Source organism: Ruditapes philippinarum, unplaced genomic scaffold (genome assembly GCF_026571515.1).
Source record: "Ruditapes philippinarum isolate M1 unplaced genomic scaffold, ASM2657151v2 ctg9569_1_1_1_1, whole genome shotgun sequence".
Taxonomy (NCBI): domain Eukaryota; kingdom Metazoa; phylum Mollusca; class Bivalvia; order Venerida; family Veneridae; genus Ruditapes; species Ruditapes philippinarum.
This window is the reverse complement of record NW_026861395.1, coordinates 6,353-22,167: the sequence shown is the minus strand read 5'-3', so window position 1 is coordinate 22,167 and position 15,815 is coordinate 6,353. Positions and strand designations below refer to the sequence as shown.

General features: G+C 31.6%; 1 long non-coding RNA gene across 1 annotated transcript; it reads left to right on the top strand.

Annotated features, from left to right (window-relative positions):
* Positions 1-11,195: 11,195 nt before the first annotated feature.
* On the top strand, positions 11,196-14,935 carry LOC132715495 (uncharacterized). Its single transcript, XR_009623692.1, has 4 exons — positions 11,196-11,958; positions 12,430-12,522; positions 13,195-13,387; positions 13,993-14,935. It is a non-coding gene; the product is annotated as an uncharacterized LOC132715495 (long non-coding RNA).
* The last annotated feature ends 880 nt before the right edge of the window (positions 14,936-15,815 follow it).

Genomic DNA, 15,815 nt, shown 5'->3' with positions numbered 1-15,815 from the left:
TTCCTTCTCCATTGTTTATGTATTTTATCGATGGCAGATTTCATTCACCTTAATTATTTTGATTTGACAATTCTTTGAAACGCTAAATCTAAAAATAACATATTGAACCTTTAGAAAAGCTGATGCTGCTTTAAAACTAGAGTTATTGAAAAAATATTCAGTCTCGTTGTGGAACAAATTCTGAAATTCTTGATAAAGGAAAAAAAATAACTTCGCTCTATCTAGAATGGCATTAATGGCAACGCTATTAAATTTTGTGTTTTAAAGGTAATTCTATTGTTTTATTTTATCTCTTGTATTTATTGTATTGTTGTGGCAATGATGAAATATTAGTAATAAAAAGAGCATTGAAACAGAGGATGCCTATGTGATTTGTACAAGAGGGCGTGGCCAGTGCAGATTGTTTTGATGTTCTCAGAAGAAAAAAATAAAAATGTTCCTTGTTGTCACAATATGTTTACACCCAGTAAAAAGTAATCAATGTACGAGCATCCATTGCAATATGACTTCTTTCGTTATCCCTTTCCCTGACGTCACAATTTAAGTAAACCCCAGTAAAAGTATAGCCAATCTGAACTAGCATGGTCTATTTTTATCCCAGAGTCAGACAGTGTGGTAACAGTTGATGCACTGTGTATGTATGGGTATAGATCGATTTAACCCAACAGTACACTCTCCAAAACTGTGATTCAATCTCAATTATTAAATTAACATTATGACGTTTTGCCTGGAACGTGAGTAGTTCCGAGTTCTTATCTGCAAAATGTGCAGGGAATATTTGACCAGCCAAGATGTGATAATAGATCAATACATAGGATTGTACAGTTCTTATCAGTCTTAGAAAAGATAATTGTTTGATTCTAACTATTAAACCAGTACCTGATCATTTCACCTGGATATTTATAATGTGAACATAATGTCGGATTATATTCAGAATCTTTGATTTTTGTATCTGTCAGGAATTAAAATATTTCCTATAGTTGAATATATAATTTGCATGAAAGTGAATTGGTCAACTGTGGGCACATTTTCCGCAAGTATTTCAAATATTGATAAAAACAATAGAAAATGTATCACTTTGATTATACAATAAGTCTTAAGGACGTTTTTGCTAGTTTTCTTATAGACTTTAAAAGGCAGAATTAAAATTGTTCATAGAATTTCTTTAAAATTTGCATGTTGTTAGAATATGATAACAGAAATATTTTGAGTGAAAAAAAATTTGCATGTCACCAATCTGAATTTTGAATATTAATCTAATTTTCAATTTAACTCTGAGTATATTTCTTCATTATCATATGCAGTCAGTTAAGTATCACTTGATCTATGCAAGAATTTAATTCCAAATTTTATGTTTTTAGGCTTTTTGACCTCAGTGCACCATGGAGTTCCTTTAATGTTTTCTATTTTAGCAAAAATCACCTTTATATAATGGCTGGATTACGTTAGAATTTCATTTTTGCAGATTTCTTGAAATTACCTCCCTTTACTTTGCAAGTAATTATGCTTTGAGTCTATTTATTTAAAGCAGCATGCCTCCAGATTCATGCTAAATTTTCATTGAAATTTTGAAATTGTATTTGAATGTGTAATGTTGTAATGTAACCAAAAGGAAGCAATTTACACATTATCAATGGCACTTACACACCATGTAAATTACAAAAAGTGGTCAAAATGTATGCAGAAGAAATATAGTTGTAAATACTGAAAAATTATTCATTAATCACACATAATATGTATTATTATATAATCTATGAATAGCTTTGAAATGCCTTTCCCTGATTGGCTAACAAGCAACTTTTTGTAAAAAAAATAACAGGTTAATATCAGAGTATATTCACTGTTTTTTTTCCTAAAAATAGATTTTCAGAGTATATTCACCGGTTTGTCTTCTAAAAATAGATCTTCTGGAAATCCCTAAAAGACGCGAGACTTTGACGTGACGTCACGCCAAGTTTGTTGTTATTATTCTGAAGAAACGTTGAGTTGGGTGTGCATAAGAGTCAAATTAGTCTATTTTAGGGACCGTTTTTCATTTTTAAGAAAAATAGGGAGTAGCATGCCAATGGAAAGGGCCAAATTAAGGAAACAGTAGACAAGCTGAAAAACAATGATTTCCGTCGTATGCAATGGCAGATGTTATAAGCCATATAAAAGCTATTTAAAGATTATATAATAAAACAGATATGTACTTTTTAGTTGTTGAATATGATGTGATATGTACTGAAAAATTAATATTGACCTCGGCTATCGCCTCGGTCAATATTAATTTTTTCAGTACATATCACATCATATTCAACAGCTAAAAAGTCCATATTTGTATATATTATTACTTGAATCTTGAAACTTTTTACTTTTCCTTACATCTTAGTACATTTTTCTCAAGTTTGATTTTATTGAAATATTTTGACTCATCTGGAGGCATGTAGCTTTAAAGGTTAAGACAACACCAAACATTTTTATTGATTGATGATTAATTAAGATGGCTGTTAATTGAAAAAAAAGAACCAGGACGTTAAATATTACGTTTATATGAAACAATGTTGTGATCAATGTACAAGTTAAGTACAACTGTCACCTCGGGGCTAATGAATAAATACAACTGGAAGTCGGTGTAATGGATTGTTACTATACATATGTGAGGACATCTCATGTTGTGATTAAAAATTCTGTATAAAACAAAGCAAACTTGATATTTTAACCGTAAAATTCATGTTAATTGTTTGTGTGACAATTGGTTGTTAATTGGTTTGATTTAGTGTTAATTTTTGACGATATTCTGTTTGATTTAAGTTTTATTTTTATATGTTTAAATTTCACGTGTTTTCCTCCAAATGGACATAATCGTCATGTTAGTGCAGTAACGGGTTAACTCCATATATATTTTTATAAAAGTTGACCCATTACTGCGCCAAGATGACAAATCATATATGTACATCCCTTATATTTGAAATATTGTGTACTATTACCTGTTAGGTTTGCTTTAAGCAGCTATAAATAACGTCTACGTAACTGAATATAATATATTCTAAGTGACATTTATTCTCGAGGAAATTATTGGAAAGAGTTACCATGGAATCAGCTAGGTATAAAAAAGTGGCCAGTAATGACTTTGTTGATGACACTACAGGAAAATTAGGTAGGATTTTGTGTCATCAGTTAATATTATGTTTGTTGTCGCATTAAACAAATGTGAAGTATTTTTATTCATTATATAATGATTATTTTTTTCTGGACGAAATTTGTGTCATGTGCCAGATTGAATTTGTGTCATTATGCTAGACTCAATTTGTGCCATGTGTCTTGAGTGAATTTGTGTCATGTGCTGGACTAAATTTATGTCATGTGTCTAACTGAATTTGTGTCATGTGTTTGTTCTGCTGTAATTTGCTGGAATTGTTTACTCTTATGGTGTTGAAAGTGGACTTGTTCAGCAATTATTTATGGAACTTTCCATTAATTTGGGGATAACAAATATCAAATGTTCAAAAAGTTGAACAGCCCACCGCGACTGTTCAGATTTGTTGACCAATCACATATCAATCTGACAATGATTTGTGTTTTCAGATTGATTGAATCTGTTTTCTTTTTTTAGGAGGTTACATGATTAAAAACATGGGAAAATGTATACTCAGGGAGGGGACTAGGGCTGAATTTCAGCCAGAAGTTTTGAAATGAGGGTCTAAATGGCTACAGATACCTTTCTAATTCTGATCTATGATGATTTGTAAACATTGGTCCCAAAATCAGGCTAGTAGATATGCTAATATCAGGGTTAAGTGATTAAAAATGACTGGTTCCATATTTGAGATTCAAAATTATTTGAGTAATCTCAAGTACAATTTGTACAGTCCAACATGTGTTAAAGACCACCTCAGAAAAGAAATAACCTGTAAATAAAGACCACTCTTTAAAAAATGACCATGAATGAAATTGAACAGAGTAATCTCCAAGTGAAGACCACTTGTCTAAAAGGGCATGTCTGGTCTTTCCATTGGATGGTCTTTGTTTACAGGTTTAACTGTACAAATAATCATAATTAGATATCAGGTAATATGCCAGCAGGGCCTTTTCACTAGTTTTGGGGAAGGCGCCCTAGCCCTTTTTGTGGGGAAAAAATGCGCGATTTCCACACTTTTGGGGAAAATATCATATTTTCACACATTTCATTTTATTTGCATATCTTCCTCTAATCACATTTAAGGTTTACTATAGTACTAAGCTTTCTGTCCAACAGGAGTAAAAAACATTTTTTACAGATCAATTTATTGACCCTTTATATTAACTCATATTTCCTATTTATAGTATTTTATGTTGGTCATGTGAGGGTTCTTGGTTTGATTCAGAGGGTACATTATTATCAGTTTACACTGTATTACTGGCACTGATGTGCGAGGCTCGCTATTTCAGACAGTTGGGCATGTTGTGCTACTCGGATACAAGGTCATCAATTCATCCAATTTTTAATAAACAATTACAAACGTCACTCAATCGTATTTTCTTCTTGTTCTGTGACATTGTTTACATTAGTGACATCATATTGGTTGCCATATTGTCGTAACAAATCACATGTGCACTAAAAAATAAGGCAGCAGGGATTTCCCATGCTGTTTTTAGAAAGTTGCAAACTCAGACTGAGGCTCTGAGTTAGCATCAATTGTATTAAATCAAGGTATCCCTCTATTGGGTTATTGAATTATTAGCTTTCATTGGACAAAACAATTATCTATTTTAAAACAAGAAAGTTTCTTTACAAGTTTTATTCTTCAGTTAAAGGGGAAATATTTGCCAGAAGGGGAAATTTAGACTGTTTTTTGGGGGAAAAAAGTAGTAATTTGGCTTGGGGAAGTAGCCTGATACAGGCTACAGCAAAGAAGGGGAAAAAGGCCCTGGCCAGATTATTGGTTTTCTTTGTTGCTTTTTAAATTTTCATCAATATTTTGTAAACATTTTCCTTCTGATAAGATAAGCCATGCAAACAAGGTCAAATTTATATTTGTCTCACAGTGCTAAAATATAGCCAAGCCTAAGTGCACTCAGTATTCCTTAGATACGTAGAGAAAAATTAAACATTTCTAAAAAAAATTCAAAATGGATCTTTAAAACTTTCGTTAAAGACATTAATGTTTTAGACTGGAGATTGAATAACTTTTACCTTCTTTTACCATTGTGAAGTTATAAAATGCGATTAGTTTACGAATTCTCTTGTTTTATTCCAGACAGATTTTAAGACCTGTGTTACAGGGGGAAATTTTGTTTATATTTGTGAAAGTTCTATGTAGCAAGGAATGTGAGAGCAGGTATAGTGAAATGGAATCTATCATACCAAGGAATTTTCCGCCTGTGTAAACCCAGATGTTTTACGTCAGTCTTCATTTCTCCCCTCCATCCTGAAAAATCCAGTTTGTTAATTTTCATGTCTTTTTTCTCAACTTTTCAATTGAGGAGATTGGAAATTGATACGAAGAATCAGTTTCCGTAGCAACCGATAAAATACCTATTCCATAATCCTTTCCTTCCAAAACTAGATTTTCAAATTTTTTCTTTTTAGTCCCCTACCGGTTTACCGGAGGGGACTTTAGGTTTACCCTCCCTCCGTCTGTCCGTCTGTTTGTCAGTCCAAGCCAACATTTGATTATTATGAGCTTCATTCCGTAGTTAGATAAAGAACATAAACTCATAAAATTTAAAATTAAGAGCTATTTTTCGTTTTTATGAGCTTATTTTGCTTATGGACATTGGTCCAGGTGGTGTTTATGAGCTCATTTGCCTCATAAACATCAAATTTTGGTACGTCAGTCCGTCTGTCCGTCCGTCAGTCCGTCCGTCCACAAAACTGGATACCGCGATAACACAAAAAGTACAGAAAATATTTTAATGAAACTTGATATATGGATAGATGGCAGTATGGAGATTATGCATGTCTTTTTGTTTTCTTCCTATGTTGAAAATTCTGGTTGCTATGGCAACAAATAGACTGAAAATATGGCAAATTTACACATAACCTGGATCCCCGCGATAACGCAAAAAGTACTGAAAATATTTTTATGAAACTTGATATATGAATAGATGGCAGTATGGAGATTATGCACGTCTTTTTGTTTTCTTCCTATTTTGAAAATTCTGGTTGCTATGGTAACAAATAGACTGAAAATATGGCAAATTTTACACATAACCTGGATCCAGTGATAACACAAAAAGTACTGAAAATATGTTTATGAAACTTGACATATGGGTAGATGGCAGTATGGAAATTATGCACATCCTTTTTTATCTTCCTATGTTGAAAATTCTGGTTGCTATGGCAACAAATAGACTGAATTTCAAGATTTTTGATTCTAGTTTTTAAGTTTTTCACTATAAGTTCTTTATTTCTTAGGGTTTTTTCTTCAAACTTTAAATATAAGTTGCTTGTCATCAACCACATCATATGTGACAAGGTTTACAACTCTAGCACAAAATTTATAATTACCTCCCTTGAACTTAAAATTTTCATGAAAAAAACATTGTTTTTTTAATAACTTCTTTTTCTAAATGTATCTACTTCAAACTTCATATAAATGTTTCTTATTGTCACTCAACATTTGTGAGTGTTCAATACTCTAGCAAGACTATTTTCAGAATTATGCCCCTTTTGAACTTAGACTTTTTTTTGAGAAATTGGTAATTTTTACTCCAACTTCTTCAATCATGATAAGATTTTAAAAATGTTATATTTTGATAACAGGGATGTTTAAAAAATAACTTTAGAGTGTCCTTCAGTCCGTCTGTCTGTACATAAAAACTGTTTCCTGTGATCTATTTTAAAGAACTTTTTCAATAAATTTACCTAAAATAGGAACCTAAGTGAATGGCCAATTGCCCTTCAGAATGTTGCTTGGGCTCTTACCGGTAGGGGACTTATGGATTGCTTGCAATACTATGATAATTGCTTGTTATATATTAGATGGTGGCAAAAATTAAGTTTTTTGTTAGTGAAAATGATAATAGAAAAGCAGTACTAAATGCAGAAAGACATTATAAACTTCTTTCAAAACAGCAAAAAGGCATGCACAGCACTACACCATACATTACACATGGACAACGTAAAGCACAGAAATCTGACAAAATAAATAAATAAATAAATAAATAAAAAAAATTCATAACATAAAGGCCTCTACATAATATTCAGACAGGTATATTATAAATAATTAATGCATTTTCCTTATATTAACATATATTTTAGTTATTCATACTTTAAGTTTTATTTTAATTACAGAACCAGTAGTGTACTATTTACATGATTAAAAAAGTTTATTGCTTAATTGCAGGACAAGTGTCTTTACATGATTAAACACAAAACTGTATCATTACAGAACAAGTGTCTTTACATGATTACTCATGTGTGAATTGTAATATGATAACAGGACGAGTGCCTCTTCATGATACCCATGTATATTATATAATTACAGGACCAGTGTCTTTACATGATTATAAACATGTTTATTTGCCTAATTGCGGATGAGTGTCTTTACATGATTACCCATATATATTATATAATTACAGGACAAGTGTCTATTTTATATCACATACATGAATTATAATTAAAGGACAAGTGTCTACATTATTACACATGTATGAATTATAATTACAGGACAAGTGTTTACATTATTACACATACATGAATTATAATTAAAGGACAAGTGTCTACATTATTACACATACATGAATTATAATAACAGGACAAGTGTCTACATTATTACACATGTATGAATTATAATTACAGAACAAGTGTCTATATTATTACACATACATGAATTATAATTACAGGACAAGTGTCTACATTATTACACATGCATGAATTATAATTACAGGACAAGTGTCTACATTATTACACATGCATGAATTATAATTAAAGGACAAGTGTCTACATTATTACACATGCATGAATTATAATTACAGGACAAGTGTCTACATTATTACACATGCATGAATTATAATTAAAGGACAAGTGTCTATATTATTACACATGTATGAATTATAATTAAAGGACAAGTGTCTACATTATTACACATGCATGAATTATTATTAAAGGACAAGTGTCTACATTATTACACATGCATGAATTATAATTACAGGACAAGTGTCTATATTATTACACATGTATGAATTATAATTACAGAACAAGTGTCTATATTATTACACATGTATGAATTATAATTACAGGACAAGTGTCAATATTATTACACATGTATGAATTATAATTACAGGACAAGTGTCTACATTATTACACATGTATGAATTATAATTACAGGACAAGTGTTTACATTATTACACATACATGAATTATAATTAAAGGACAAGTGTCTACATTATTACACATACATGAATTATAATAACAGGACAAGTGTCTACATTATTACACATGTATGAATTATAATTACAGGACAAGTGTCTATATTATTACGCATGCATGAATTATAATTACAGGACAAGTGTCTATATTATTACACATACATGAATTATAATTAAAGGACAAGTGTCTACATTATTACACATGTATGAATTATAATTAAAGGACAAGTGTCTATTTTATTACGCATGCATGAATTATAATTAAAGGACAAGTGTTTACATTATTACACATGCATGAATTATAATTACAGGACAAGTGTCTACATTATTACACATACATGAATTATAATTACAGGACAAGTGTCTACATTATTACGCATGCATGAAATATAATTACAGAACAAGTGTCTATATTATTACACATGCATGAATTATAATTACAGGACAAGTGTCTACATTATTACGCATGCATGAATTATAATTAAAGGACAAGTGTCTATATTATTACGCATGCATGAATTATAATTACAGGACAAGTGTCTACATTATTACACATGTATGAATTATAATTACAGGACAAATGTCTATATTATTACGCATGCATGAATTATAATTACAGGACAAGTGTCTACATTATTACACATGTATGAATTATAATTTCAGGACAAGTGTCTATATTATTACACATACATGAATTATAATTACAGGACAAGTGTCTATATTATTACACATACATGAATTATAATTAAAGGACAAGTGTCTATATTATTACACATACATGAATTATAATTACAGGACAAGTGTCTATATTATTACACATACATGAATTATAATTAAAGGACAAGTGTCTACATTATTACACATGTATGAATTATAATTACAGGACAAGTGTCTACATTATTACACATGTATGAATTATAATTAAAGGACAAGTGTCTACATTATTACACATACATGAATTATAATTAAAGGACAAGTGTCTATATTATTACACATACATGAATTATAATTACAGGACAAGTGTCTACATTATTACACATGTATGAATTATAATTACAGGACAAGTGTCTACATTATTACACATGTATGAATTATAATTTCAGGACAAGTGTCAACATTATTACACATGCATTAATTATAATTAAAGGACAAGTGTCTATATTATTACGCATGCATGAATTATAATTAAAGGACAAGTGTCAACATTATTACACATGCATGAATTATAATTACAGGACAAGTGTCTACATTATTACACATACATGAATTATAATTACAGGACAAGTGTCTACATTATTACGCATGCATGAATTATAATTACAGAACAAGTGTCTATATTATTACACATGCATTAATTATAATTACAGGACAAGTGTCTACATTATTACGCATGCATGAATTATAATTAAAGGACAAGTGTCTATATTATTACGCATGCATGAATTATAATTAAAGGACAAGTGTCTACATTATTACACATGTATGAATTATAATTACAGGACAAGTGTCTACATTATTACGCATGCATGAATTATAATTACAGGACAAGTGTCTACATTATTACACATGCATGAATTATAATTACAGGACAAGTGTCTACATTATTACACATGCATGAATTATAATTACAGGACAAGTGTCTATATTATTACACATGTATGAATTATAATTACAGGACAAGTGTCTACATTATTACACATGCATGAATTATAATTACAGGACAAGTGTCTACATTATTACACATACATGAATTATAATTACAGGACAAGTGTCTACATTATTACGCATGCATGAATTATAATTACAGGACAAGTGTCTATATTATTACACATACATGAATTATAATTACAGGACAAGTGTCTTCATTATTACAAATGCATGAATTATAATTACAGGACAAGTGTCTATATTATTACACATGTATGAATTATAATAACAGGACAAGTGTCTACATTATTACACATGCATGAATTATAATAACAGGACAAGTGTCTACATTATTACACATGTATGAATTATAATTACAGGACAAGTGTCTATATTATTACACTAGGGCTGTGCATTGCCATTTTTTTCTGTAACGATACATATCACGATACTTGTTTTTCAAAACGATGCGATTCACGATATGTATTGCATACTTTGAAAAAAAGCGATGCATATTGCGATTCTTATGTTGCGATGCGATACGTATCACGATACTGACTTTCAGACTTAGTACATAAAATTTGGCCATTTGTTTACAGCATAATTACCAATATACATGTAATATAAAATTATTACAATAACAAAAAATAAACTCTTTAACTTGTTGTTATAACTTGGTTTCTGATTTTGATCTTTCAACAATTTACTTTTCTGATTACCTAAGGATTAAAGGTATTGTTAATTATACCATAACAGCAAATTGATATCTACTAGTCTAACACTAAAGTCCTCTACTGTAAATATGGCAGTTTAAAAAATTCAGTCTTACAATACTTCACTAAAGATTTTTCTTGTGAAAAAATAGTAACAAGTGATTTACTATTAGGTCAACAACTGTGAAAATAACAGTTAATCAGTTACACTCTCATTTTTCTCGAAAGATTTGTGCTCAACCCCAGAGTATTTTATTTTGAGTTTGCAAATTGGAAGTGGCTAGCCGTACGGGCCCGTACGGCTAGCCAAAAGTTCTAGCCGTACGTGAGTCACGTACGACTAGCCAGGACACACTGTATTGGCTAGCCGTACGGCACTTTTCAAAAATATATGGAAGGCGAAAGTGCATATGTTAATTATGACTTTAAGCTAGGATTTTAGTCAAGAATGTTTACTTTTTGGAAGGAAATTTTTTCAAAAAAAAATTTCCTTTCTATAGTATCGGTCTGCCTATATTGAAAAAGAGCGAACAACACCTAATTGAATTCTGTTTAAGCTCAATAGAAAATAAGTAGTTAATGCGACCAAGAAAGTAGTGCAGCAGAACTATATGTATACTTTCAAACGTGGATGACTTGAAGAAAAAGCTGATGTTCAAAAAAACTTGAAATGATGATATTCAATGTTAGCTTACATCAATGGAACATAATCTTAAACGTGTACGGAAAAAAAACATCAGTATTATTACGCATTAGGCCAAAGAAAAGTTTGTGTCCATGTACCTATGTACAATAAATTGAATATAAATAAGGTGTAATTTTGTAGCAGAGATGCTGAAAAGTTCACATATATAAGTCAACCGAAGGGAAATGAAAGTATTTATTGTATATATTTAGCAATTTATTGAATAGCATTTTATGCCACCGCTGATTTTTTTACGTCGATAACTCAAGAGGAAACTATGTGGCCTTAAAAAGGCGTTCAGTACTGTACTATTTTCGCAGAAAATGGTTCGCAAACTACCATAGCTTAGAATCAAAGCGTTTGAAACAAAAATATTATTATATAAATAATAAAAAACAAGATTACAATACAAGTCTTTCAAAAGTATTCTGGAATTAACGGATGCAATTTGGTAAAACTTGGTGTTGACTAATAAGTAGGGCACACCCGCCATTGTTCGGACCATCGACAGAATAACGTTCGTGTTTTTGAGATTTCTCCATCCAAGACATAGATTTGCTGATGAATAACATCGCAAAGGTTTGTGGAAATGCTTTTATTTCTTTGTTCAAAATCGTTTTGTGTTTCCAGATGTTAATTTGTTAGACAAACGAAATTAGGTCAAGGATTGTTTACATTATTGAATTTACAGGTAAACTCGGCCCTATACCAACTCGGGACAGGTCAACTCGGCCCTCTATTAAACCATATATATTAGGATATAGATTGTTTAGTTAATAACATATTGTTTGAAATTATCTTTAAGATAAATAATCTTTAAGATTAGGAGAAAATATATATATGTTCATTCTTTGTAAAAATGTTAGAAGACTTGCAAGTTACCGACTTTATCATTGCATTTATTTATTATTGAAAAAATGCTGAACAGCTAGTCTCAACAGAGTTTATAGGCTAGAATTTTCAGTTTGCATTAGGGCCAAAATTATTAAATATATTGTAAGTCTTCCCATTGCTGTCATCAAACTTTAACCTTGTTCATAACTTTTTCAGATCTTGGTGTATTGTCTTCATACTTGGCCACAACAACCCTTCAAATAGACCAGACTAAACTAAATTAGCTTGACCACCATATTAACATTCAAGGTATATGTCTAAATCTTCTTGATTTTTGCTATTAGTGGCTATAACTTTGTTATTTTTGAATGGATTGTCTTCAAACTTGAACAACAATCTTTCAGGATAGGACCTGACTCACTCATAAATGTCCTTGAAGCTTTTGTGATCAGAAGTTGTACAGAATAATACAAACCCAGAGCAATTTCATTCACTTGGTTTTGCAACTTCTGAGAAAATGGATTTTAAAGATAGTTGTTTTCTTGAAATTTCAGGACAGTATAGTAGATAGTAAAGACATTTAATACATACTGTATATACACTATAATTACTATAGTATACTATAAAAATCTTTATGCTTGGACAATTTTGAACAAATTGTTTCTTAAACAGTGTAAGAAATTAGGATTTGAATCGACTAGGCTGGTCGGACTACTAGATTGGAATATTCACTTGCCCAAAAGACATTTCACTAGCACGATTCATTTGTTCAAAACAGTTGTTTATATTGCCTCTGAAGATACAGTAGCCTGGTCGGGCTTGTTACTGTGAAAAGTTGATAGCCCGAGGAGAAATTTAGTAGTCGGGCTCTCGGACTACTGCTAATTTCGAACATGGCTTAAATTATTGATTTGATATCAACTAACATAATTATTGGGATACTATATGTATATCTAATAATAATTATATTTTATGTTTCAGAAGTTCGGCCTACATGTCAGATTTATGAATGTGAACAGCAGGATATCGATTTTAAGGATGCTTTACTTTAGGGTCAATGACAATGAAATCACGAGAGATAAAGGCTAAAATGTGAGACTGTAAATCTGACTAACCTTGAAGTGAACAAATGGAAAAAATGTTTCTTTCAATAGCATGGGCTTTTAAGGAAGAGGTACATGATTATTTAGAAGTATTTGTATATGATATTTCTTAATTATTATATTCTAATAGCTTTTTTTTTCTTGATTTGTTTAAAGGCTGACGCAGGACAGTTTATTTTAAGTCGGTGAGCTTCGGTCACTGGATAGACTATTGTCACAAAAAGCCAAATTTATAAAAAAGAATTACAGTGTATTTAAATATCTTTTACAAGAAATTAGGAACAAAATTAATAGCAAGAACAATAATTGTGACATGTAACATGTATTTAGGAATTCAACTTTCTTTTCCTTTTTACCTTAGGACAATTCACATTAAAATATTGAATATTCACAGTAAGCAGTGTTAGCACTCCGACTTATCTGACATATATGATCATCTTATCATCACTTAGCTGTCTATAGCTTATCAGAATCACTCACATTTATGAATTTAAATAATTTTGAAAAAATTGCTGCTTAGCAAATAGATAAAATACTTGGGGTGTCTGTGACTGATTGGTTTAGTTTCTTGACTTTAAAAACCTTTAAGCCTTTCACTGCTGTAAGTTCGAGCTCGGCAAGGGTTTACAAGTGGAATTTTAACTTTGCAATTAACTTTTCTAAACAAATATTTCAGGAAACAGAGGCGCTTATATGATAGAACAGTAAAAGCAGGAGTGATAATGAAAGATACATGTAGATGTGTCTTCATGTCGGAAACACTAAAAAATAGAAATATTGTGGTTTTATAAAACTTAAAAGAAATTGGAATACCAGGAGACTGCCTGCCCTTTGCAATGTTGGATAAAGAGTTCTTAGATGTGATGTCGAAAGCCTCATGAAGCCCATGACTTAATCTAATTAGAAAAAGAAATGACATTGAAGAGAAAACTAGTCACCAGTCTTTCACCAAGAACTAGAGATAACTTTCCAATATTTGAAATATCATAATATGAGCCGCGTCATGACAAAACCAACATAGTAGGTTTGCGACCAGCATGGATCCGAACCCGCCTGTGCCTCCGCGTAGTCTGATCAGGATCCATGCTGTTCGCCATCAGTTTTTCTACTTGTAATAGAGTTTGTAAGCAAACAGCATGGATCCTGATCAGACTGCGTGGATGCGCAGGCTGGTCTAGATCAATGCTGGTCGCAAACCCATTATGTTGGTTTTGTCATGGCGCGGCTCATATGTATAGAACTTTATTGAGCCACCAGTTTTCACCAGGAAAATAAGATCACTTAACTATTTTTTAGCTCACCTGTCACAAAGTGACAGGGTGAGCTTTTTTGATCGCTTTTCGTCTGGCGTCCTTCCGTAAACTTTTACTTAAAATGACATCTCCTCATAAACCACTAAGCCAATTTCATCCAAACTTCACAGGAATGTTTCTTTGGTGGTCACCTCTAAATATTGTTCATAGAACGCTGGTTGCCATGGCAACCAAAAGAAAAAAACTTAAAGTATCTTCTTTTAAAGAACCCAAAGAGCTAGAGCTTAGACAAAGTATCTTCTTTTAAAGGTATGAAACATCTTCTAGTGAGTGTCTACCAAGTTTGTTCAAATAAAAGCCCTGGGGTCAAAAATTGGCCCCTCCCAGGGGTCATTGAATTTCCCTATATGCATATAGTAAAAAACTTAAAAATCTTCATTGAAAAAACCAAAATAGCTAGAGTTTAGATATTAAGCAATGAAACATCTTCTGGTAAGTGTGTACAAGGTTTGTTCAAATAAAAGCCCTGGGGTCAAAACTGGCCCGCCCCAGGGGTTTCATTGTTTCTAACTATTTGTGTAAAGTAAAAACTTAAAAAATCTTCTTTAAAAAAACCCAATGAACTAGAGCCTAGATGTTTAGCATGAAACATCTTATGGTGTCAACCAAGTTTGTTCAAATTTAAGCCCTTGTATAAAAATTGGCCATGCCGGGTGGGGGTGGTGCAGAGGTCTTTGTTTTACATTATATGTGTGTAGTAAAAACTTAACATCATGAAACATCTTCTAACGGGTGTCTTACAAGTTTGGTCAAATAAAAGCCCTGGGTTTAAACTGGCCCCCGCTCCAGGGGCCTATATATACATGGCCCTCTTGTTGAAATATGTATGAACAAATCTTTATCAACTTCAAGCTTTTATTGAAGGAATTTGAAATAACTTGGCACAAATGATTGTTATAATAAGACAATGAGTCATGTCAACAACCAGACCCCTACCTCCAGGGTCAAGGTCGCACTTGCTCATTCAAGGTCAACATTGTCTATTTGAAAGTATATCTCGTGTCCGGTCTATAACTTTCCTATCTCTAAAGGGATTTTGTAAATACTTGCCACAATTGCTCACAATAATGAGAAGATGTGTCATGCTCAACAACAGGTCACCTGCCTCCAAGGTCAAGGTCACACTTGGAGGTCAAATATTAGCACAGCCTGTTACAGGGTATATTTCGTGTCCGGTCCATAACTT